Raw genomic sequence first — 22,854 nt, 5'->3', positions numbered from 1 at the left:
TCTTATAAACCGACATGCCACCATCGATTATTTTTAATTTGGCAAGCTGTTTTACGTACGTGTACATATTAAACCGCAACGTTATTGACAAACAGGTAGAGAAGAAGCGGAGAGACTGTTCAGCCAATCAGAATGCAGAACACAATGCACGATGCAAATCCGTGAAGCAGCGAGACCGTGAAAGGTGAACCGCGTTATAGCGAGGGTTCACTGTATATCAGTGGTATATATTAGTTGTATATATCGGTGGTATATATATCAATGTTATATATTGGTAAAATATGTTGGTGAAATATATTGATGGTGTATATATCGGTGGTATATATATCGGGGGTATATATCGGTGGTATATATCAGTGGAATATATTAGTTGTATATATCGGTGGTATATATATCAATGTTATATATTGGTGGTATATATCGGTGGATATATATTGGTAATATATATTGACGGTGTATATATTGGTGTTATATACTGGTAATATATACTGATGGTGTATATTGGTGGTATATATTGTTGGTATATGTTGGTGTTATATATTGGTTTTATATATGGGTGTTATATATTGGTGGTATATATTGGTAATGTATATTGATGGTATGTATATTGGTAATAAATATTGATGGTGTATATATCAGTGATATATATTGGTGTTATATATCAGTTGTGTATATCGTGAGTATATATCGGTGGTATATATCGTGGGTATATATCGGTGGTATATATCAGTGGTATATATTGTTGGGTGTATATTTGTGATATATATTGGTAATATATATTGATGCTGTATATATTGGTGTTATATATTGGTAAAATATATTGATGGTGTATATATTGCTGATATATATCATGCATACAGTCTACAGTCATTGGGCTGCGAGACGCAGCACGGTGTGCTCCTCGAGAGATAAAAAGAGGTACAGTTGGGACTCTGTGGTTTTCTGGGCCTCCTCACCAGAGCCCACTAAATTAACATCGGATTCTCTGTGAGACTCCCCCCGAGCCGCGTCCTCTCGCCTCCTCTACTCCTTCATTCCTCCATCTCCCACCTCCATTCCCGGAGCGCTCCCGTTCCCAGAGGAGCCAAATAAAGTAGCCTACGAACACTGAACATTAATAAACGGCTACTTAAGGGGGTTGGTAGAGGAGAGAGAAAAAAGAATTGGCCTACTTTAACACTTGTCACCCCCCCACGTCTTTGTGTCTTCCAGCTCGTTTCCACTTTCGTCTCTATCTGCTGTATGTGCTGCCAGTCTGCAGCCTGTCGCTGAGTAAACAGTTATGGAGGGAGAAAGCAGACGAGAGGACATTTACTGTGTCGTTTCCCTGGAGGGGTTCTCTTTAAATTACCTGTTAAATGGCCTCCAGGGGCGGGACTTCACTGTGCCTGGGTGTGTGTGTCAGCGTTTGTGTGTGCTTGTGTGTGTTATGGCCCACTATGGGGCATTCTCCTCCATTTCACACATGCCTTCCCTCCCCGAGGCATGTGGTATCGTCGAGGAAAAAAAATGGATTAAAGTGATTCTGTCCTTATGTTCCTCCTCGCCTCAGTCTCACACACACACACACACACACACACACACACACACACACACACACACACACACACACACACACACACACACACACACACACACACACACACACACACACACACTCACACACACTCACACACTGTGCTCCATGCCTCCTCTCTCAGACTCGCCAGTTGATCAGCGAGCAGTTGTGTTGGGAGTTTGACCGCGAGTAGAGGGAGTCAGGACGACACGGACACTGTAAGAAATGTCGTGCTGCTCGTCCCCGTCTCTCTTCCCTCTGAAAGCAGCTTCATGTTTTGCAGCAGATTCATCAGATTGAACTACGTGGATTAAAATGAGCGTTTCAAGCAGAATAAACACATTGATGTGGTGAAATGACTTCCTTTCAGTCCTCTACACACTCACACTGTTTAAATCCAGGTCTGATTTTGGACTGAAAGTGTTGTGATTTACTCTTTATTATACTGCAATGCTGATATTTAATAAATGTTCCTTTCAGTCCAACATTTACTAGATATTATTTATATTGTGTTAACTGCATTCAATTGCTGTTTATTTATGCAGATATCAAAGTAGTTCATGGTACACTATATCCCCAGTACACAAACCAAAAGAATTACATCAATTAAATTAAATTAAATTAATTAAATTAAACACGAAATATGTGTATTTTATTTTCATAAAATGTAAGCATTTAAAAAGTGTCTGATTGGCCCAGTTCTTTGTGTAAGAGGAACTCAGGTGTTGCATACTGTCAATAAGAAAGACAACAGAACAGTTTAGTAATGCAGTCTTTCTGATTTTATCCACACATCTGGTTTTAAAGGTTCGCTGGACGAACCAGGTGTGGTTCTGGTGTTCCTCAGATCTACTGGGAGGCTGTAGCTCAGTCTGTAAAGTGAGTTGCATACTAATCAGAAGGTTGGTGGTTCAATCCCCAGCTCCTCCTGTCCACATGCCTAAGTGTCCTCAAGCAAGACACTGAATCCTAAGTTGCTCCCGATGGTGTATGAATGTTGTGCTGATGGCAGCACCTTGCATGGTGATCTATCTCACAAATGGATGAATGGAAAACCATGTAAAAGCGCTTTGAGACCAAAAGGTGATAAAGCGCTATACAAGTACAGACCATTTACTGAGCCGATCAGTAGGAGCACAAACACCGATTTTAAAACGTGACACGATTCTAGTTCCTCCAAAAACAGACCGCGAAGAGATCTGAAGTCTCGTGTATAAAGTCATAAAAATAAAGTGATTATAATACGTCAATAATTTAACAGGTCAAGGAGAGTAGTTTTACACTGCAGTCTGAGTGTGTGTGTTTGTGTATTCAAATGTGGATTACTGGTGATTGGTGTGATGGTGCTGGTGGTTGATGTGATGGTGCTGGTGGTTGGCGTGATGGTGCTGGTGGTTGACGTGATGGTGGTTGGTGTGATGGTGGTTGGTGTGATGTTGCTGGTGGTTGATGTGATGGTGCTGGTGGTTAGTGTGATGGTGGTTGGTGTGATGGTGCTGGTGGTTGGTGTGATGGTGTGATGATGCTGGTGGTTGGTGTGATGGTGCTGGTGGTTAGTGTGATGGTGGTTGGTGTGATGGTGCTGGTGGTTGATGTGATGGTGCTGGTGGTTAGTGTGATGGTGGTTGGTGTGATGTTGCTGGTGGTTGATGTGATGGTGCTGGTGGTTAGTGTGATGGTGGTTGGTGTGATGTTGCTGGTGGTTGATGTGATGGTGCTGGTGGTTAGTGTGATGGTGGTTGGTGTGATGGTGCTGGTGTGATGTTACTGGTGGTTGGTGTGATGGTGCTGGTGGTTGATGTGATGGTGCTGGTGGTTAGTGTGATGGTGCTGGTGGTTGATGTGGTGGTGCTGGTGGTTAGTGTGATGGTGCTGGTGGTTGGTGAGATGTTGCTGGTGGTTGGTGTGATGGTGCTGGTGGTTGGTGTGATGGTGCTGGTGGTTGGTGTGATGGTGCGATGGTGGTTGGTGCGATGGTGGTTGGTGTGAGGGTGCTGGTGGTTGGTGTGATGGTGCTGGTGGTTGGTGTGATGTTGCTGGTGGTTGATGTGATGGTGCTGGTGGTTAGTGTGATGGTGGTTGGTGTGATGTTGCTGGTGGTTGATGTGATGGTGCTGGTGGTTAGTGTGATGGTGGTTGGTGTGATGGTGCTGGTGGTTGGTGTGATGGTGGTTGGTGTGATGGTGCTGGTGGTTGGTGTGATGGTGGTTGGTGTGATGGTGCTGGTGGTTGGTGTGATGGTGCTGGTGGTTGATGTGATGGTGCTGGTGGTTGGTGTGATGGTGTGATGTTGCTGGTGGTTGGTGTGATGGTGTGATGGTGCTGGTGGTTGGTGTGATGGTGTGATGTTGCTGGTGGTTGGTGTGCTGGTGGTTGGTGTGATGGTGCTGGTGGTTGGTGGTTGGTGTGATGTTGCTGGTGGTTGGTGTGATGGTGATGGTGGTTGGTGGTTGGTGTGATGGTGCTGGTGGTTGGTGTGAGGGTGGAGGTCATATTGTATGCTGAGGTTCCAGATGGTTCCTGCAGAACGAGTCGGTCCTGAGACGACCATGTTGCTGTGTTTCTGTGATAGATGCTAGAGATCCTCCGTGTATTTCCCGTGTCGCTGTGCTGGAAGCGTCTCAGGACGACGGGATGTTCTCTGCGTTCTGCCAGTTAATCGTTTGTTCCGGCCAGTTTCTTTTTTATTGAAGTGCTTAAAGTGTTTTTCTTTAAATTGAATCAAATGTTCAGTTAAAATGGGAATTTTTCCAAGAACTCATTTGCATCTGAAAAACGAGCAATTACTTCAAACCAAATGGTAAAAACTGGAGCAGTTTTAAAAAAAAAGTGAATATTTATTCTTTAATTCTGACTACATTTAACATTAAATAACTTGATGAGGAGCAGAAAAATGATCCGCAACTAAAACACAAGTGTTTGTGATGCAGCTTCAGTGATTTCAGTCTACTTTTTACAACGTGCTGCGACCACAGAGCTCCTCCATCCTCCCCGAGGGCGGCTGGTCCTCCTGGTCCCAGCCACAGGTTGGAACCACTTACCGCATCTCCTCCCTCCCTCCACCCCTGCCCACCCACCCTCTCCACCCTCCCTCCACTCCTGTCCACCCCTCTCCCACCCTCTCCACCCTCCCTCCACCCCTCCCACCCTCTCCTCCCTCCCTCCACTCCTGTCCACCCCTCTCCCACCCTCTCCACCTTCCCTCCACCCCTCTCCACCCTCTCTTCTCCCTTCACCCTCTCCACCCTCTCTTCTCCCTCCCCCCTCTCCACCCTCCTGCCACCCTCTCCACCCCTCTCCACCCTCTATTCTCCCTCTCCACCCTCCCTCCACCCTCAGTCTTCCGTCTCTTCCCCTGAATGAGCCACCCGCTCCGGATGATCTGTCTAATCTCTGTGATTCACAGGCTGAAGAGACAGAGGATGAGCAGGGGGAGGAGGGGAGGAAGGGGAATACTCTTCCTTTTCTTCTGCCCCCCCTCCCCTCTCCTCTCTTCCTCCTCTCCACCAGAGAACTTTGAAATAATTTGCGTCTCGTGGGTTTTTTACACATTCTAATTTCCAACTAAATGGGACATCTGTTTGAGAAAAGGAAGATTTGCCACGGTTGCCAAGGCAACTATCACTGAAAGGAGGGGAGGGGGGGGCGATTGAGAGAGGAAAGAAAATAAAAGAAGTCCAACAGCTTTTATGGACAGAATTAGACTTTGGTGGAATATTATCCCTGCAAGACAAACAGCGGCGGGTTGTCCTCCGTCCTCTCTGTCCTCTCCGTCCTCTCCGTCCTCTCCATTCTCCCCATCCTCTCGGCCATCTCCGTCCTCTCTTTCCTCTCTGTCCTTTCCGTCCTCTCTGTCCTCTCTATCCTCTCTTCCTCCATGTCTTCTCCCTCTCAGTGTCTTCATCATTGTCTCCCTGTCTATCTGTATCAGCTTTTTTCTGCCCCCCTTCCTCCTCCTCTCCCTCCTCCTCCTCCTCTTCCTCTCCCCTGGTTCTCTCTCCTCCTCGTCCCTCATGCTGCAGCATCATCAGAAATGTGAGTATGAAACCTGCCTCCAATTAGACCCCCCGCCCCCCCCCCCTCCCTCCACACACACACACACACACACACACACACACACACACACACACACACACACACACACACACACACACACACACACACACACACACACACTGTAATTGGTCATTATTTAGAACAAGATGTGCTTCCCCAGCGCTTCTAACTGCAAGCTAAACGGCCCTCCATTATTACTGCCCTAACACTAAAGAGTGGGGGGTATTGGGGGGGGGGGGGCATGACGAGGCAGGAAGGATTTCTTTACTTCCTCCTGGTTCTTCATGGAGCAGAGAGGAAGCTGCTCTGAGATCTATGACGAGGTGTCGGTCTGTTTGTTCTGTGGCAGTGAGCTGTTTCCAACAAGGGGGGCGAGCCGGGGGGACAAGCCGGGGGGGCGAGCCGGGGGGACGAGCCGGGGGGACGAGCCCATTCAGAGAAGAACGATAAGGGTCTCTATCTGTTAACAGCAGAGAACAAATTGTCTGTATCACTGTAGATCCTGTTAAATACATGGATGAGCTGCTGCAGTAGTTCTCATGAGAACAAGCAGATCTCTCTGAACTCCGACGGGGCTCTGAGGGACACCAAGATCCTCAGAAAACTAGCTAGTAAACACTGGTCATGTAGAAACGTTTTCATCTTTCTGAAGAACACGCGCTGCTCCTCAGTGTCCACTCTGAAGCTATAGAGACGCAGGACAGGTGAGGAGGACACCTGAAGAGGACACCTGAGGAGGACACCTGAGAAGAGTCCAGACCTCAGACTGAATTTAAGTGTTTGTAGCTTCCAGGTCTGAAAAACTGAGGCCGATGCAGAAGTGTGTTCAGTCAAAGTCAACTATATTGTCAATCTACCATAGGAGGGGAGGCAGTCTGTGTCTTATATCCAGTCTGTAGTTTTATATCCAGTCTGTAGTTTTATATCCAGTCTGTGTTTTATATCCAGTCTGTGTTTTATATCCAGTCTGTAGTTTTATATCCAGTCTGTAGTTTTATATCCAGTCTGTAGTTTTATATCCAGTCTGTGTTTTATATCCAGTCTGTGTTTTATATCCAGTCTGTAGTTTTATATCCAGTCTGTGTCTTATATCCAGTCTGTAGTTTTATATCCAGTCTGTAGTTTTATATCCAGTCTGTAGTTTTATATCCAGTCTGTGTTTTATATCCAGTCTGTAGTTTTATATCCAGTCTGTAGTTTTATATCCAGTCTGTGTTTTATATCCAGTCTGTAGTTTTATATCCAGTCTGTAGTTTTATATCCAGTCTGTGTTTTATATCCAGTCTGTAGTTTTATATCCAGTCTGTAGTTTTATGTCTAGTCTGTAGTTTTATATCCAGTCTGTGTTTTATATCCAGCCTGTAGTTTTATATCCAGTCTGTGGTTGAAGACCTCAGTTGCAGGATGTTCACATGTCTGTGTTTATTCAGGTGACTTCAGGAGCTGCTTGTTTCGTTGGTCTGCTCTGAAAGCTTCACTCAAACTATGACACAGACTGAGTATCCAGCTCTACCCCCGACTCCTCACAACCCCCCAACACACACACACACACACACACACACACACACACACACACACACACACACACACACACACACACACACACACACACACACCCTCCATCTGCCGTGCTGAGGGAGTCTTGTTCAGCTCTCTAACTATGTTCTGTGATCCAGCTCGTCGTCCGCTGCATATCCAGAACCTCCTCAGAGACTGCTGTTCTCCTCTTTACTGCTTTTGTTGATCCTCACATCTGCCTGTCTTCACATCACTCTCTTCTTCCTCCTCCTCCTCCTCCATCCTCCATCCTCCATCCTCCTCCTCCTCCATCCTCCCTCCTCCATCCTCCATCCTCCATCCTCCTCATCCTCCATCCTCCTCCATCCTCCCTCCTCCATCCTGCTCCTCCTCCTCCTCCTCCATCCTCCATCCTCCTCCTCCTCCTCCTCCTCCATCCTCCTCCATCCTCCTCAATCCACCATCCCCCTCCTTCTCCTCCTCCTCTTGGACCGATTAGCGCATCGTTAGCGTTGTTCCCTCCTCCTGAGTATCGTGTCCAGCGGGAGCTCATTATCGCCGGTTATGAAGTTTACTGTCGGGGTCTCGGCTGATTTGTCACGTCCTGATTTCCTCCCACCGCCTCGCCGGCAGACTGAGGGTGGTGTTGAGTGGAGGGTGTGGGTGTCTGTGGGTGGTTGTGTGTGTGTGTGTGAGGGGGAGGGGGGAAGGGTCACCCTGGGGAGCAGCACTGAGCATTGTTCTGCGTTCTCTCCTTGTTCCTGTCTTGTTTGCTGACAGTAACTCGTGGCGGCGGTCACATGATGCATGTTGGAGTGGTTCCACAAGCATTCGTCATGGCGCTGTATTGTTTGCAGTGATTCATGTAGTTGTGTTTATGGCCTGGTGTTGTACTGTGAAATGGAAGTCTGGCAGAGCTTCATCAACTTACACGATGTATGAAATGGGCTGGAGACGGCAGAGGCAGGAAATCAGCAATGAAGGCGAAGATTTATGTCCCAGACGGACATTTTTCAGCTTCATTACAGTGGAGATCCATTCAGCAGCCTGATGGCTGTTTGACTGAACGATTCTCTGTCAGCATCCAAAGCATCAGAGTTTCTCTGTGTTGTTCACTAACATGAAGGTGGAGGCGCTGCACTGTCCTCAGCCTCGTATCTGTGTCTGGGAGGATTTCCCATCCTTCAGATCCTTCAAAAGATTTTGGATTCAACAGAAATGAAGTATTAAAGTTAATGAATGGATGACTGACAGGATAACCTCCCAAACATCGAGGTCTCCATCCTTCCACCCTCTCAGTTGGAGGTGTACAGTTCCTCACCAGGTGATATGTGATGTCTCTAAAGGGGCTTTAAGTCTGACTGATGTCTCATCTCAACCACAGACAGACAGTTTGAGTCTTGTAACATCACAAAACACTAAAGGCTCTGATGGTTGACTGGGCTCCAAAAACCCAACTGAATGTGGGCACTTTTAATTTCACCTTTATTTAACCTAATTCCCAAAAAGTTTGGACACTGTGTAAAATGTAAGTGAAACAGAATGCAATTTGAAAATCACAAGAACCCATATTTTATTGCAAATAATTGAAAATAGACATCATGTTCACCACTGAGCTGCATCAACTCTTCTTTTAACAACACTCTGGAAACCTTTGGGAACTGAGGAGAGCAGTTTCTGGAGTTTTGAAAATGAAATGTGGTCCCATTCTTGCCTGATAGAGGATTCCAGCTGCTCAACAGTTCAGGGTCTCCTTTGTTGTATTGTTCATGTCCTGATGCTCCAGATGTTTTCAATGATTGACAGGTCTGGACTGCAGGAGGCCAGTTTATCAGCGGACTCTTCTACTAGAGAACCATGCTGTTGGAATACGTGCAGAATGTGGTTGGACGTTGTTCTGCTGAAATAAACAAGACCTTCCCTGAAAGAGACGTTGTCTGGATGGCAGCATATGTTGCTCCAAAACCTGAATATATCATTCAGCATTAATGCTTCCTTCCAGATGTTCAAGCTACCCATGCCATGTGCACTAATGCATCCCTGTACCATCACAGATGCTGGCTTTAGAACTGAGCTGATAACAAGCTGGATGGTCCCTCTCCTCTTTAACCTGGAGGATGCAGCGTCCATGATTTCCAAACAGAATCTCAGATTGTGATCCATCAGACCTCAGGACAGTTGTCCACTTCACCTCAGTCCATCTTCAATGATCTCGGTCCAGAGAAGGCGGCGGTGTTTCTGGATCATGTTTCTATCTGGTTTCTTCTTTGGAGAGTTTTAACATCATTTGTGGACACAGCGATGAACTGTGTTCACAGACGATGGTTTTCACAAGTGTTCCTGAGCCCATGCAGTGATTTCCACTCCAGAATAGTGTGTTTTTAATGCAGTGCTGCCTGAGGGCCCGAAGATCACCACCATCCAATATTGGTTTCCAGCCTTGTCCCTTGTGTTCAGAGATTTCTCCAGATTCTCTGAATCTTTTAATGATATTATGAACCGTAGACAATGAAATCCACTAATTCTTTGTAGTTTTACGTTGAGGAACATATTCTTAGATTGTTGAACTATTTTCCAACACAGTCTTTCAGAGTGGTGAACCTCTCCCCATCTTCACTGCTGAGAGACTCTGCCTCTCTGAAATCGTCTTTTTATATCCAATCATGTTACTGATCTGTTGCCATGGTAACCTGATTAGTTGTCAGATGTTCCGCCAAGTTGTTTTTTTGTGTTATACAACTTTTCCATTCTTTTGTTGATCCTTTTGGGACGTGTTGCTGATATCATACAATGGCTATAAAAAGTATTCAACCCCCTTGAATGTTTCACCCTGTTGCTTGTTTCCATGAGATTATAATAATTTGGATTTTTTGACAAGAATTTGCAAAAAAAGCTTCTTTCATGTCAAAGTGAAAACAGATTTTTACAAACTAATGTCAATTAATTAAAAATATATTGTGTAAAATAAGTGTTTGCATAAATATTCACCCCCTTTAAAGTGACTGACCTAATTCAACAGAGGTCCAGCAAGTTGATGCCAGCAGTGTCACAATTAGTGAAATGGAGATCACCTGAGTGCAGATGATGTGTGTCCAGTGATTGTAGTATAAAAACACCTGTCTGGGAGGTCCAGTCTCTGGTTCATCAGTATTCATGCTACAACTGCAACATGAAGACAAAAGAACACTTGAAGCAACTCAGAGAAAAGATCATTGAGAAGTATAAGTGAGGAGATGGCTACAAAAAGATTTCCAACTCACTGGACATCCCACAGAGTTCAGTTAAATCCATCACTAAGAAATGGAAGGAGTATGGCTCTTGTTTAAATCTGCCTAGAGCTGCCGTCCTCACAAACTGAGTGACCGGGCGAGAAGAAGACCGGTGAGGGAGAACACCAAGACACCTACGACCACTCTGGAGGAGGTGAAAGCTTCAGTGGCTCAGATGGGACAGACTGGACATACAACAACTGTTGCCCGGGTTCTTCACCAGTCGAAGCTGTATGGGAGATGGAAAAGAGGAAGCCACTGTTGAAAAGAGCTCATGAAATCTGGCCTGGAATTCACCCTAAGGCATGTGGGAGACTCCAAGGTCAGTTGAAGAAGGTTCGTTAGTCTGATGAGACAAAAACTGAGCTTTTTGTCCTTCAGACTGGACGCTATGTTTGATGAACACCAAACACTGCACATCCCCACAAACACCATCTCCACCGTGAAGCATGGTGGTGGCAGCATCATGCTCTGGGGAGGCTTCTCAGCAGCAGGCCCTTAAGGCTTGTAAAGGCAGAGGGGAACATGAATCCAGAAAAATATCCCAAATCCTGGAGGATAATCTGATTCAGTCTGCAAGAGAACTACGACTTGGGAGAAGATTTATTTTCCAGCGAGACAACGACCCCAAACATCCAGCAAAAGATACACAGAAATGGTTCAAAGACAACGAGGTGAATGTTCTGGAGCGGCCAAGTCAAAGCCCAGATCTCAATCCAATCGAGAATTTGTGTCTGGACTTAAAACGAGCTGTTCACACCTGATCCCCGAGCAACCTGACGGAGCTTCAGCTGTTCTACAAGGAAGAATGGAGGGAAATGTCAGAGTCCAGATGTGGCGGCCTGATTGAGACACATCCACACAGACTCAGTGCCGTGACTGCAGCCAAAGATGCATCTACTAAATACTGACCTGAAGGGGCTGAATATTTATGCAATCATTTACTTTAGGTTAGGCTAGGTAGTTACTTTATTAATCCCCGAGGGGAATTTTTTTTCGCTACAGCAGCATGCAGGAAGCAATAGATAATAATAGAATCATAGAAAGCAATAAAATAGCAGTAAAAATATAAAATATAAATATAAAATGCACAGTATATACAGTACAGTATATATCTATATATATTATATACAAACAACCAAGAACACAGACAACAGTGTTATTGTTGTGTGATGGATTTTGCCAGAGGTGAGTTATTGTACAGTCTTATTATATTTTTAATTAATTGATATTATTTTGTAAAGATCTGTTTTCGCTTTGATATGAAAGAGGTTTTTTTTTTCAAATTCTTGTCAAAAAAGCCAAATTATATTGACCATGATTTCATGTATAAAAGCAACAGAAGGGTGAAACATCCAAGGGGTGAATACTTTTTATAGGCATTGTATGATGTCTTTGAACAACTTAAATCTGGATAACTTGTTGGTAGCACAGTGTGATTAATGCAGAGAGCATGTCAGGATATACAGTCAGCACAGAGGAACTGCTCTCATTACACCCTGGGTGTGTTCATTTTGTTATCAAGTGAAAGCAGGTTCCAACAGGAGGTTCTTCAGCTGATCTGCTCGTTGTTACAGGATGAACTGTTTCTATCACCGTCAGCCCTCCTCCAGGACCTCATCTCAGGTCATGTCATCTTTAAGCAGGCATACAACCACTTACATACACTGCATACAGCTCCTGATCATCAGGGCAAACATAATACAGTATCATCTAAATGTACCCAGTACTGCCCACACACAGACTAGTGTTTTTAATAGTCAGGTAGTTTTAAAAGGCGGAGGTGACCCTGCAGCATGGACGCGTCCCTCAGCTCCTCTTTAACTCTGGCAGTATAAAGCCGTCTGAGTGGAAACACAGCTGGAGGACCTGGATGTAGATAACTCTGAGGTACTGAAACCATCTGCATCAACTAAAGTCACTGTTATAAAAGAAGCAATAATTAAAACCTTCTAATACTTCAACCAACCCTTAAATCTAGTCGGATGCATAATTACAAACTGAGCCGTGAAGCTTTGTTCAAACCTACACAACTTTATTTTAGTTCTAGACAAGAACAAAGTTCCTGAAGATGACAGAAATATGTCAGCCTAAGTTTTGAAGAAGTGTCTAAAACGATGCAGGAAACTCCTTGAATTCTAGTAGTCAAAGTTATAACAACATCAATACTGATTATAATTATAAGACATTTAATCTGAAAGACTTGTTCATCACAAATGATCTGGATTTCCTATTTCCGACAGACATGGCAAAAGGTCATGGAATGAGACCGTCTGATTGAACTTTGCCCACCAGACAAATTTTATTAACACTCCCCGGACCAGAGGAAGGAGTGAACAACTTGCAGTCATTTAAAATAAATATTTTTTAAGTAGGATGCTGAGCACTGGAGTTCCCTCCTCTTTTGAGGTGCAGATGACCAAAGTTGGTATTTGTAACCCGTTTTATTGTATCTTAATATACCAGCTCCCTGCTTTCAATAGTTCTTTCATATCTGATTTCAGTGAGTTTTTATCATCCATCATTAGTTTGGACAGAATTATCATGGCTGGTGATTTTAACATTCACGTTGATGATGGCTTTTGTAGCTTTGCAGCAGACTTTCTGAGTCTTTTCATTTTATTCAACATGTATCCACTCCCGCACACATAAGGGGCCACACATCAGACCTTGTTTTAACACTGGGCTTAAGTATGGACTCCATTTGCTCTGAGGAGCTGCATGTTACTGATTATAAATGTGTCTTGTTCAACATGTCTTTTAACTTAGATTTCTTGCCCAGCAATCGTGCATGTTGCTCTCCCATTTTAAACCAATACTTTGCTGAAAATGTTGTTGCTGACTTTGAGACAAGTGCGGTCTTATCTCCTCACGCTGATGTTGACAGCTTGGTCAACTCTTTTAACTCACAATGTTCAACCATTTTGGAAAAAGTGGCTCCGAAGAAAATGAGACTAGCTCAAATTAATCTTTGTGGATAAATGACACTATTCGTTCCTTTCGAGGTAGTTTCTGTAGAGCAGAGCGGCTGTGGAAATCCACTCGGCTCCAGGTCCATGGTCAATACTACAAATAACTGATAACGGATTATAACAACATGGTTAAGGAGGCGAAAGCCTCTTACTTTGCAAAAGTAATTTCCTCTAGTAAACGCAAACCAAAAGTCTTGTTCGACACCATCCCCAGCATTGTTACTCCTGCACCTCCTGATGTCCGTCTACTCAAACAGTGACTGCAACAGTTTTCTCTCTTTCTTTGTGGACAAAATAAGAGATGTCAGGGCTGGTATCATCCCCTCAGCCACTCCCTGCTATCTCCTTCCAACCCAGCCACCAACTTCAGAGTGTTTTGCTCTTATCTCCTTGCAAGACCTCATCCACCTGCTGGGCACAATGAAACCTTCCTCAAGCCCGGTAGACATCTTACCAACTTCCCTCCTTAATGATGTACTTGTCTCTATTGGTCCCTGCCTAGTTTTTTATCATAAACAGGTCCCTGAAATCTGGCTGTGTCCCAGCTTATTTTAAGCATGCAATCGTACAGCAACTTCTGAAAAAAACAAACCTTGATCTGTCTCTTCCCCAACACTACAGGCTGATATCCAAGCTGCCTTTTATTTCATAAATGTTAGAGAAAGTCGTCGCCAATCAACTCACTGCCGCGTTCACTGCACACAACATCTTTGCAAAATTTCAGTTGGAGTTCCTTCAGAAACACTCTAAAGATGTCTGCCAACCAGGGTGATTGCTCCATTCTGGTGCTATTAGCACGGCTTTTGACACTGTTGAGCACAATATATTGATTGACAGGCTCCACGTCTTCATATCATCCTGATATAACTGTGCTGCTCCAACATTATACCACCAGTAGGTCACTCAGGTCTTCTGATCGGGCTTACCGGCTGTCCCGCGCACCCGTTTCAAAACTAAAGGTGATCGCGCTTTTAAAACGGATGCTCCGACTCTTTCTTAAGACATCTTTTCAGATTGTCCTTTAGCTCACCTCATGATGTCTAGTGCTTTTATTTCAGTGGTCTGTTGTTGTGTACTGTGATAGTAGGTTGCTTTTAGTACTTTTGTATTCTACTGTTATTTCTGTTGTGAAGCACTTTGTGACTTTGTCTGTGAAAGACACTACAATAAATAAACGTACTTACTTACTTCCTATAATTTTTCATTGAGTGTATGTGTGCTGGTTTACCCCTGACTGTATCATGTCTATGATTCAGTACCATCCAACAGCTGGATCAGAGTCCCTGTTGGTCCACATCATGTGAACGGAGGCTGTGTGACATGAATAAGTTGCTCTCAGGACGACAGATCAGTGTTTCCTCTAATTGGACAGACATCGATGAGGAGGAGTCAGTGTTAGCGAGGGGACAGGGACTCCTCCCTGTCTGTTTGTCCCTTCTGTCTGTCCTTCACTGCTCTCGTCTTTGTTTGTCAGAGTTGCTCCTCCTTTCATTTCATTGCTCCACGTCTCCTGTTACGGCTGCCTCCTCTCTGTCCGCCTTCATATCACTCCTCATCCCACAAGCTCTGTTCTCCTTTGTTTCTTCTTTTCTACTGCAACACACACACACACACACACACACACACACACACACACACACACACACACACACACACACACACACACACACACACACAGACACAGACACCTTCCATTGCTCTGTGATGGGAGACTGTCTTTTATAAAAAATAGAAAACATCAGGGGGGACCTGCCGGGGGTGTGCGTGTGCATGTGTGTGTGTGTGTGTGTGTGTGTGTGTGTGTGTGTGTGTGTGTGTGTGTGTGTGTGTGTGTGTGTGTGTGTGTGTATGTGTTCTCTGTGTAGTTGATGTAGGCCTTGAGGTGTGATATTTCAGTGTTTCAGCAAACAGGCAGATTTTATTGTCCTGAAAGATACAGGGATGGATGGATGGATGGATGGATGGATGGATGGATGGATGGACAGGCATACTATATACATATATACATATGTGTGTACGTATACGTGTATATATATATCACAATATATATTTGTATGTATATACAAAACACTACCAAGAATCAACATCACCGATATGCACAGACATGTCAACACTCTTCCACCTGCACCCACCAGCAGACAGGAGAAAGGTGAAAATAATACGGTAAAAACAAAGACAATACGGTAAAAGTAAATAAGATATGGTAAAAATAAAGACAATATGGTGAAAGAAAAGACAATACGGTAAGAACAACGACAATACATAACAGTAAAGATAATACGGTAAAAACAAAGACAATACGGTAAGAGCAAAGACAATACGGTAAAACCGAGGATAATACGGTAAAAACAAAGAATATGGTAAGAACAAAGACAATACGGTAAAAGTAAAGATAATATGGTAAGAGCAAAGACAATACGGTAAAAGTAAAGATAATATGGTAAGAACAAAGACAATACGGTAAAAGTAAAGATAATATGGTAAGAGCAAAGACAATACGGTAAAAGCGAGATAATACGGTAAAAGAAATGACAATACTGTAAAAGCAAAGACAAAATGGTAAAAGTGAAGATAATACGGTAAAAACAAAGACAACACGGTAAGAACAAAGACAATATGGTAAAAGAAAAGACAATACGGTAAAAGCAAAGACAATATGTGGTGGTGGGGTGTGGTTAGCTCAGCTGCGGGGGGTAGAGAGTGGGAGGAGTGGTTCAGGAAACGGTGCCGGGAAGGTGTAATGAGCACAGCTGAGCTGGGTAGGGACTGATGAGCTCTCCCCTATAAAGGGAGCAGGGAGAAGGAGGCTGAGGAGGAGCAGTTGCACGGAGACATTGGTATGTGGTCAGGGCAAATAAAGGCATTTTACACCCGAACGTACGACTGAGCACGTCATCTGTGTCCAGGAGAGACCCCGGTAGCACCAACCTTGCTACATAATACAATAAAAACAAAGATGATACGGTAAAAACAAAGACAATATGGTAAAAGAAAAGACAATATGGTAAAAACAAAGACATTACTGTAAAAGCAAAGACAATACGGTAAAAGTAAATAAGATATGGTAAAAATGAAGACCATACGGTGAAAGAAAAGAATACGGTAAGAACAAAGACAATATGTAACAGTAAAGATAATACGGTAAGAGCAAAGACAATGTGGTAAAAGAAAAGGCAATACGGTAAAAGCAAAGACAATACGGTAAAAGCGAGAATAATACGGTAAAAACAAAGAATACGGTAAGAACAAAGACAATACGGTAAAAGATAATACGGTAAAAGCAAAGACAGCACGGTAAGAGCAAAGACAATACAACACGGTAAAAAAAAAGATAATACTGTAAAAACAAAGACAATACAGTAAAAGAAAAGATAATACGATAAAAGACGAGACAATACGGTGAAAGAAAAGACAATACGGTAAGAACAAAGACAAATACGGTAAAGATAATATGGTAAAATACGGTACGGTAAGAGCAAACGTTAAGAGCAAAGACAATACGGGAAAAGAAAAGGCAATACGGGAAAAGCAAAGACAATACAATATGGTAAAAGAAAAGATAATACTGTAAAAACAAAGAATACGGTAAAAACAAAGACAAAATAGTACAAGTACCTGGGTGTGTCCATCGACAACAGACTGAACCGGAAGACCAACATCAACGCTGTCTACAAGAAGGGGATGAGTCGACTCTTTTTCTTGAGGAAACTTCGATCCTTCAATGTGTGCAGCGAGATGTTGGAGATGTTCTACCATCTGTTGTGGACAGTGCATTGTACTTCGCTGTGGTCTGCTGGGGGAGCAGCATTGGAGCCGGTGACACCAACAGACTTAACAAACTGGTTAAGAAGGCCGGCTCCATCATTGGCTGCAAACTGGACAGTCTGGAAAAGGTGGTGGAGAGGAGGACACTGAAGAAACTATTATCCATATTGGATAATCCTGACCACCCTCTCCACCTGCTGCAGGGACAGAGGAGGACGTTCTCTAAAAGACTCCTCCAGCTCCGCTGTCACAAGGACAGATACAGGAGATCATTCCTGATACAGGAGATCATTCCAGATACAGGAGATCATTCCACATACAGGAGATCATTCCAGATACAGGAGATCATTCCAGATACAGGAGATCATTCCTGATACAGGAGATCATTCCAGATACTGGAGATCATTCCTGATACAGGAGATCATTCCAGATACAGGACATCATTCCAGATACAGGAGATCATTCCAGATACAGGAGATCATCCCTGATACAGGAGATCATTCCTGATACAGGAGATCATTTCTGATACAGGAGATCATTCCTGCCGACCGCAATTAGACTGTACAATAACTCACCTCTGGCAAAATCCATCACACAACAATAACACTGTTGTCTGTGTTTCTTGGTTGTTTGTATATAATATATATAGATATATACTGTATTGTATATACTGTATACACTGTGCATTTTATATTTAATGTTTTTTACTGCTATTTTATTGCTTTCTATTATTATATTATTATCTATTGCTTCCTGTATGCTGCTGTAGTGAAAAAAAATTCCCCTTGGGGATTAATAAAGTAACTACCAAACCTAACCTAACCTAAATGGTAAAAGTGAAGATAATACGGTAAAAACAAAGACATTACAGTAAAAGAAAAGGCAATACGGTAAGAGCAATGACAATATGGTAAAAGAAAAGACAATACGGTAAGAACAAAGACAATACGGCGAGAACAAAGAGAAAAGGGTAAAAGCAAAGACAATACGGTAAAAACAAAGACAATACTTTAAAAATAAAGATAATACAGCGAAAACAAAGACAATACAGTAAAAGAAAAAAACAATACATTAAAAACAAAGACAATACGGTGAAATAAAAGACAATACAGTAAAAGCAAAGAAAATATGTTAAAAATAAAGACAATACAGTTAAAGAAAAGAAAATATGGTAAAAGAAAGGACAATACGGTAAAACAAAAAACAATACAATAAAAGCAAAGACGATACAGTAAAAGTAAAGATAATACGGTAAAAGTAAAGATAATACTGTAAAAACAAAGACAATATGGTAAAAATTAAAGAAAATACGGTAAAAGTTAAGACAATGCGGTAAAAGTAAAAGCAATACTCTTTTAAAGTTTGTTATTTGTCCTTATATTTCCAATTATTTTTTTTATTTCATTCACTTATTCCCCATCATATTTCCACACTTATTTCCTTATTCTTTTACAGATTTATTCTTTATTATGGCACTCCTATCGCTCTATATTTATCAACTTACTTTATTATTGTCACACTGGAACCAACGATGTTGCAGTGATATTTTAAAACCCAAACAGAGCAGACACCATTCAGGTATTGTTGTCATTGGAGAGGCGAGTGAGTGGATGGAAACAACCTGTTTAAAAGAAGCAAGAGATGAATCAAGTGTACAGTATGTGTGTGTGTGTGTGTGTGTGTGTGTGTGTGTGTGTGTGTGTGTGTGTGTGTGTGTGTGTGTGTGTGTGTGTGTGTGTGTGTGTGTGTGTGTGTGTGTGTGTGTGTGTGTGTGTGTGTGTGTGTGTGTGTGTGTGTGTGTGTGTGTGTGTGTGTGTGTGTGTGTGTGTGTGTGTGTGTGTGTGCACGCCTGTGTGTCTATGTGTGTGTGTGTGTGTGTGTGTGTGTGTGTGTGTGTGTGTGTGTGTGTGTGTGTGTGTGTGTGTGTGTGTGTGTGTGTGTGTGTGTGTGTGTGTGTGTGTGTGTGTGATGGTGCTGATGAGTGTGAAAGCTGTGAATGAGCACAGCTGTGAGCAGACATGTGTGCTCACACACACCAGGCTACACACACACACACACACACACACACACACACACACACACACACACAGAGAGAGAGAGAGAGACAGAGAGAGGGAGAGAGAGAGCAGGGAAACACTGTCTAGTGTTTTTTGGTGTCCTCTCACTGTTTCTTTGATGAATTTTACTCTCTCTCGCTCTGTCTGTGTGTGTGTGTGTGTGTGTGTGTGTGTGTGTGTGTGTGTGTGTGTGTGTGTGTGTGTGTGTGTGTGTGTGTGTGTGTGTGTGTGTGTGTGTGTGTGTGTGTTGTGTGTGTGGAATGGACAGATGTCCCCTCTCTCTGTCCCACAGATGGGCTCTGTGATGCCACAGTGTCCTTATCCAGGATTCACAGGATGCTTGGACACACACTAGCAAACTAAACCCAACTGGGCCCACTCCTGTGCGTGTGTGTGTGTGTGTGTGTGTGTGTGTGTGTGTGTGTGTGTGTGTGTGTGTGTGTGTGTGTGTGTGTGTGTGTGTGTGTGTGTGTGTGTGTGTGTGTGTGTGTGTGTGTGTGTGTGTGTGTGTTTGTTACCTGCTGTGAGTTACATTAGTCTCTGCTGAGGACCAACATGTCTCCAATCTGTGGTCTGAGAGGTGTGTGGACGGAGTCACAGTGATGGCCACCCAGGTGGAGACGAGGTCACAGGAAGGGCAGATTAAAGGAGCAGTGCACCACAAATATCCAACAGAACCAGGACCTCCCTACTGAGGAGAACCAGGTGACTCCAACCTGGAGATTGCAATCTACCAGTGGAACAGGACCTGTTTGACATGCAGTGTTTCCCACATGAGGTGTTTTCAGACCAATCAGTTCTGAGGACTTTCTTGAGAGGAACTTCCCCCCAGAGAGTTTCCTCCAGAACTAAACCGGTTCTGAGGCCTTTTGCTGGTTGAATTCACACCAACAACAGGACCTGTGAAATGACACTCTCCATCCATCCATCATCTATACCTGCTTTATCCTGAACAGGGTCACAGGGGGGTGGAGCCTCTACCAGCTCAATTTGGGTGAAGGCAGGATTCACCTGGACAGGTTGCCAGTCCATCACACAGGGCCAACCACTGATTTCTGGAATTGAGGAAATACAGTTTTCAGTTTATTTGATCCAGTTGAAATTCAAGAACATATTTTTTCAGATTTATTCAAGAGGGTCAATAAAAACAAAAGGAACAGTCCCATTTATCCTAATTACATTTAAGATGTATTAACTGATTCACTCAGAGCGTCGTTATGATCTGCTATCATTTGTGTCGTCAGTTACTACAGTACAGGTCAATAGAAACTGAACACTTCCTGTATTTTTCAAAATAAAAGCCCTATAGCCTTTTATGACAGAAATCCCTCATAAAAATGTTTTTATTGTGAAACATTTTCGGGAACGTGTTGTGCCTGAAGTCGGACGATCACACTTTATATTTTATATTTTATATTATATATTTTATATTATATATTTTATATTATATATTTTATGTTTTACATTTTATATTATATATTTTATATATCTTATATGATATATTTTCCATTATATATTTTATATTATATATTTTACATTATGTATTTTATATTTTACATTATATATTATATATTTTATATTTTATATTTTATATTTTATATTATATATTTTATATTTTATATTATACTCCAGAACATCCTTCAAACAGCTTCACACTGCAGCAGCACATCAACGGAGCGACTGCTGAAGGTTGTCTTGGTGGAACTGAAGCTGTGTTTCCTCCGATGTGTATCAGTTTATCATTACATTACATTTCATTTATCTGACTCTTTTATCCAAAGCGACTTACAATAAGTTCATTTCAACCAAACTACAAAGTTCTATTAGTAAGTTCTATTTTAAGATACTGAAGTTCTACTATTCAAGGTAAAGTCTGAAGAGGTGTGTTTTTAGTTTGTGGTGGAAGATGTTCAGAGTTTCTGCTGTCCTGATGTCGGTGGGGAGCTCATTCTACCATTTAGGAGCAGGGACAGAGGAGGAGGAGGAGGAGGAGGAGGAGTAGGAGGAGGAGCGGAGTAGTGTGAGCGAATCTAGGAGGTTAAAGACCAGTCTAGCTGCTGCATTCTGGATGAGCTGCAGAGGTCAGATGGTACTAACAGGTAGACCTGCCAGGAGGGAGTTACAGTTGTCGAGATGTGAGATGACCAGAACCTGGACCAGAACCTGGACCAGAACCTTCAAAAGCTTCTTCAAAGCCGGGAGTTGTCGGTTCAATTCTCAGAATTGTGTCTCCAGTTGAAACTCTTTTTCTGTTTTAGCCAACGCTGTTTTAAAAGACGTCGTTGGTAGTTGTAGTTTATTCTGGTTTACTATGGTTCTGAAACGCTCCACCTTCTGAGGAACACCGGTTCAGCTGAGAGAAATCTGTCCTGTCAGGAAGTCTTCTGTCTTCTCTGTTGTTGTTGTCGAGTCAGAGGAGCGTTTCGAAGGTTCAGTGGTTCTAGTGCCGGTTCTCCACGCTGGTCCTGCTGGTCCAAGTTCCAGTTTCCAGTGTCCCTCCTGGACACCTATGAGTTCCTAATTTACTGTATCTAGGTGGAAACAGAGGTGGTAGGACTGTGTACCTACTCTGTGTTCAGATCAGAACCGCTGCCTCGTAGTAATGCCTCAGTTGGAGCTGTTAACTGGAAACGTTACGTCCTTTTAATCCATCTCAATAACATGTTGACTGTCCAGTAAAATGATGCAGTACCATGTCCACTGGTTGTCATGGTCTCTGTCCATGGTGCTGAAGCTGCTGTTCTCCAGGTGTTCTTCAGGTGCTCTGTTCTTCAGGTGTTCTTCATGTGTTCTGTTCTCCAGGTGCTCTGTTCTCCAGGTGTTCTCCAGCATGAGCCCACAGTGTTCCTTCACTGGTGAACCATTAGTTTTTCCACACCAACCGACCTCTCCCAACAAACAGTGCGCCTTGTTGTTCTAGGTCCAACAGTTCTCTGCTCTGTTCAAAATCTGAGTTCATTCCATCACCTTCCATCATCTTCCATCACCTTCCATCACCTTCCATCACCTTCCACTACATCACCTTCCACTACCTTCCATCACCTTCCACTACCTTCCATCATCTTCCATCACCTTCCATCATCTTCCATCACCTTCCATCACCTTCCATTACCTTCCATCACCGTCCATCACCGTCCATTACCGTCTATCACCATCCATCACCGTCCATTATCTTGCATCTCCGTCCATCACCGTCCATCACATTCCATCACCTTCCATCACCTTCCATCACCGTCCATCACCTTCCATCACCGTCCATCACCTTCCATCACCCATCACCGTCCATTACCGTCTATCCCATCCATCACCGTCCATTATCTTGCATCTCCGTCCATCACCGTCCATCACCGTCTATCACCGTCCATCACCTTCCATCACCGTCTATCACATTCCATCACCGTCCATCACCTTCCATCACCGTCCATCACCGTCCATCACTGTTTATCACCGTCCATCACCTTCCATCACCGTCTATCACCGTCCATCACCGTCCATCACCTTCCATTACCTTCCATCACCGTCCATCACCGTCCATTACCGTCTCTCACCATCCATCACCGTCCATTATCTTCCATCTCCGTCCATCACATTCCATCACCTTCCATCACCTTCCATTACCTTCCATCACCGTCCATCACCGTCTATCACCGTCTATCACC

General features: G+C 43.4%; 1 protein-coding gene and 2 long non-coding RNA genes across 3 annotated transcripts in view; 1 reads left to right on the top strand and 2 right to left on the bottom strand.

The window, feature by feature from the left end:
• Positions 1-22,854, top strand: part of mpped1 (metallophosphoesterase domain containing 1) — a 91,403-nt gene that overhangs the window by 40,949 nt on the left and 27,600 nt on the right. The window lies entirely within an intron of this gene.
• LOC138636294 (uncharacterized) lies at positions 22,231-22,574 on the bottom strand. The gene is made up of 3 exons (XR_011312252.1): positions 22,534-22,574; positions 22,398-22,457; positions 22,231-22,367 (listed from the first exon to the last, which is right to left on the bottom strand). It is a non-coding gene; the product is annotated as an uncharacterized lncRNA (long non-coding RNA).
• LOC138636295 (uncharacterized) overlaps positions 22,646-22,854 on the bottom strand; it is a 718-nt gene continuing 509 nt past the window's right edge. The window contains exon 4 of the long non-coding RNA XR_011312253.1: positions 22,646-22,703. This is a non-coding gene — a long non-coding RNA (uncharacterized lncRNA). The remainder of the gene's footprint in view (positions 22,704-22,854) is intronic.

The sequence above is a fragment of the Brachyistius frenatus genome, unplaced genomic scaffold, assembly GCF_029030835.1.
Source record: "Brachyistius frenatus isolate BFR_SWC_R1_liver_20210118 unplaced genomic scaffold, ASM2903083v1 Contig_366, whole genome shotgun sequence".
Lineage (NCBI taxonomy): Eukaryota > Metazoa > Chordata > Actinopteri > Embiotocidae > Brachyistius > Brachyistius frenatus.
The sequence above is the reverse complement of the archived record's forward strand: the minus strand, read 5'-3'. Positions and strand labels throughout refer to the sequence as shown.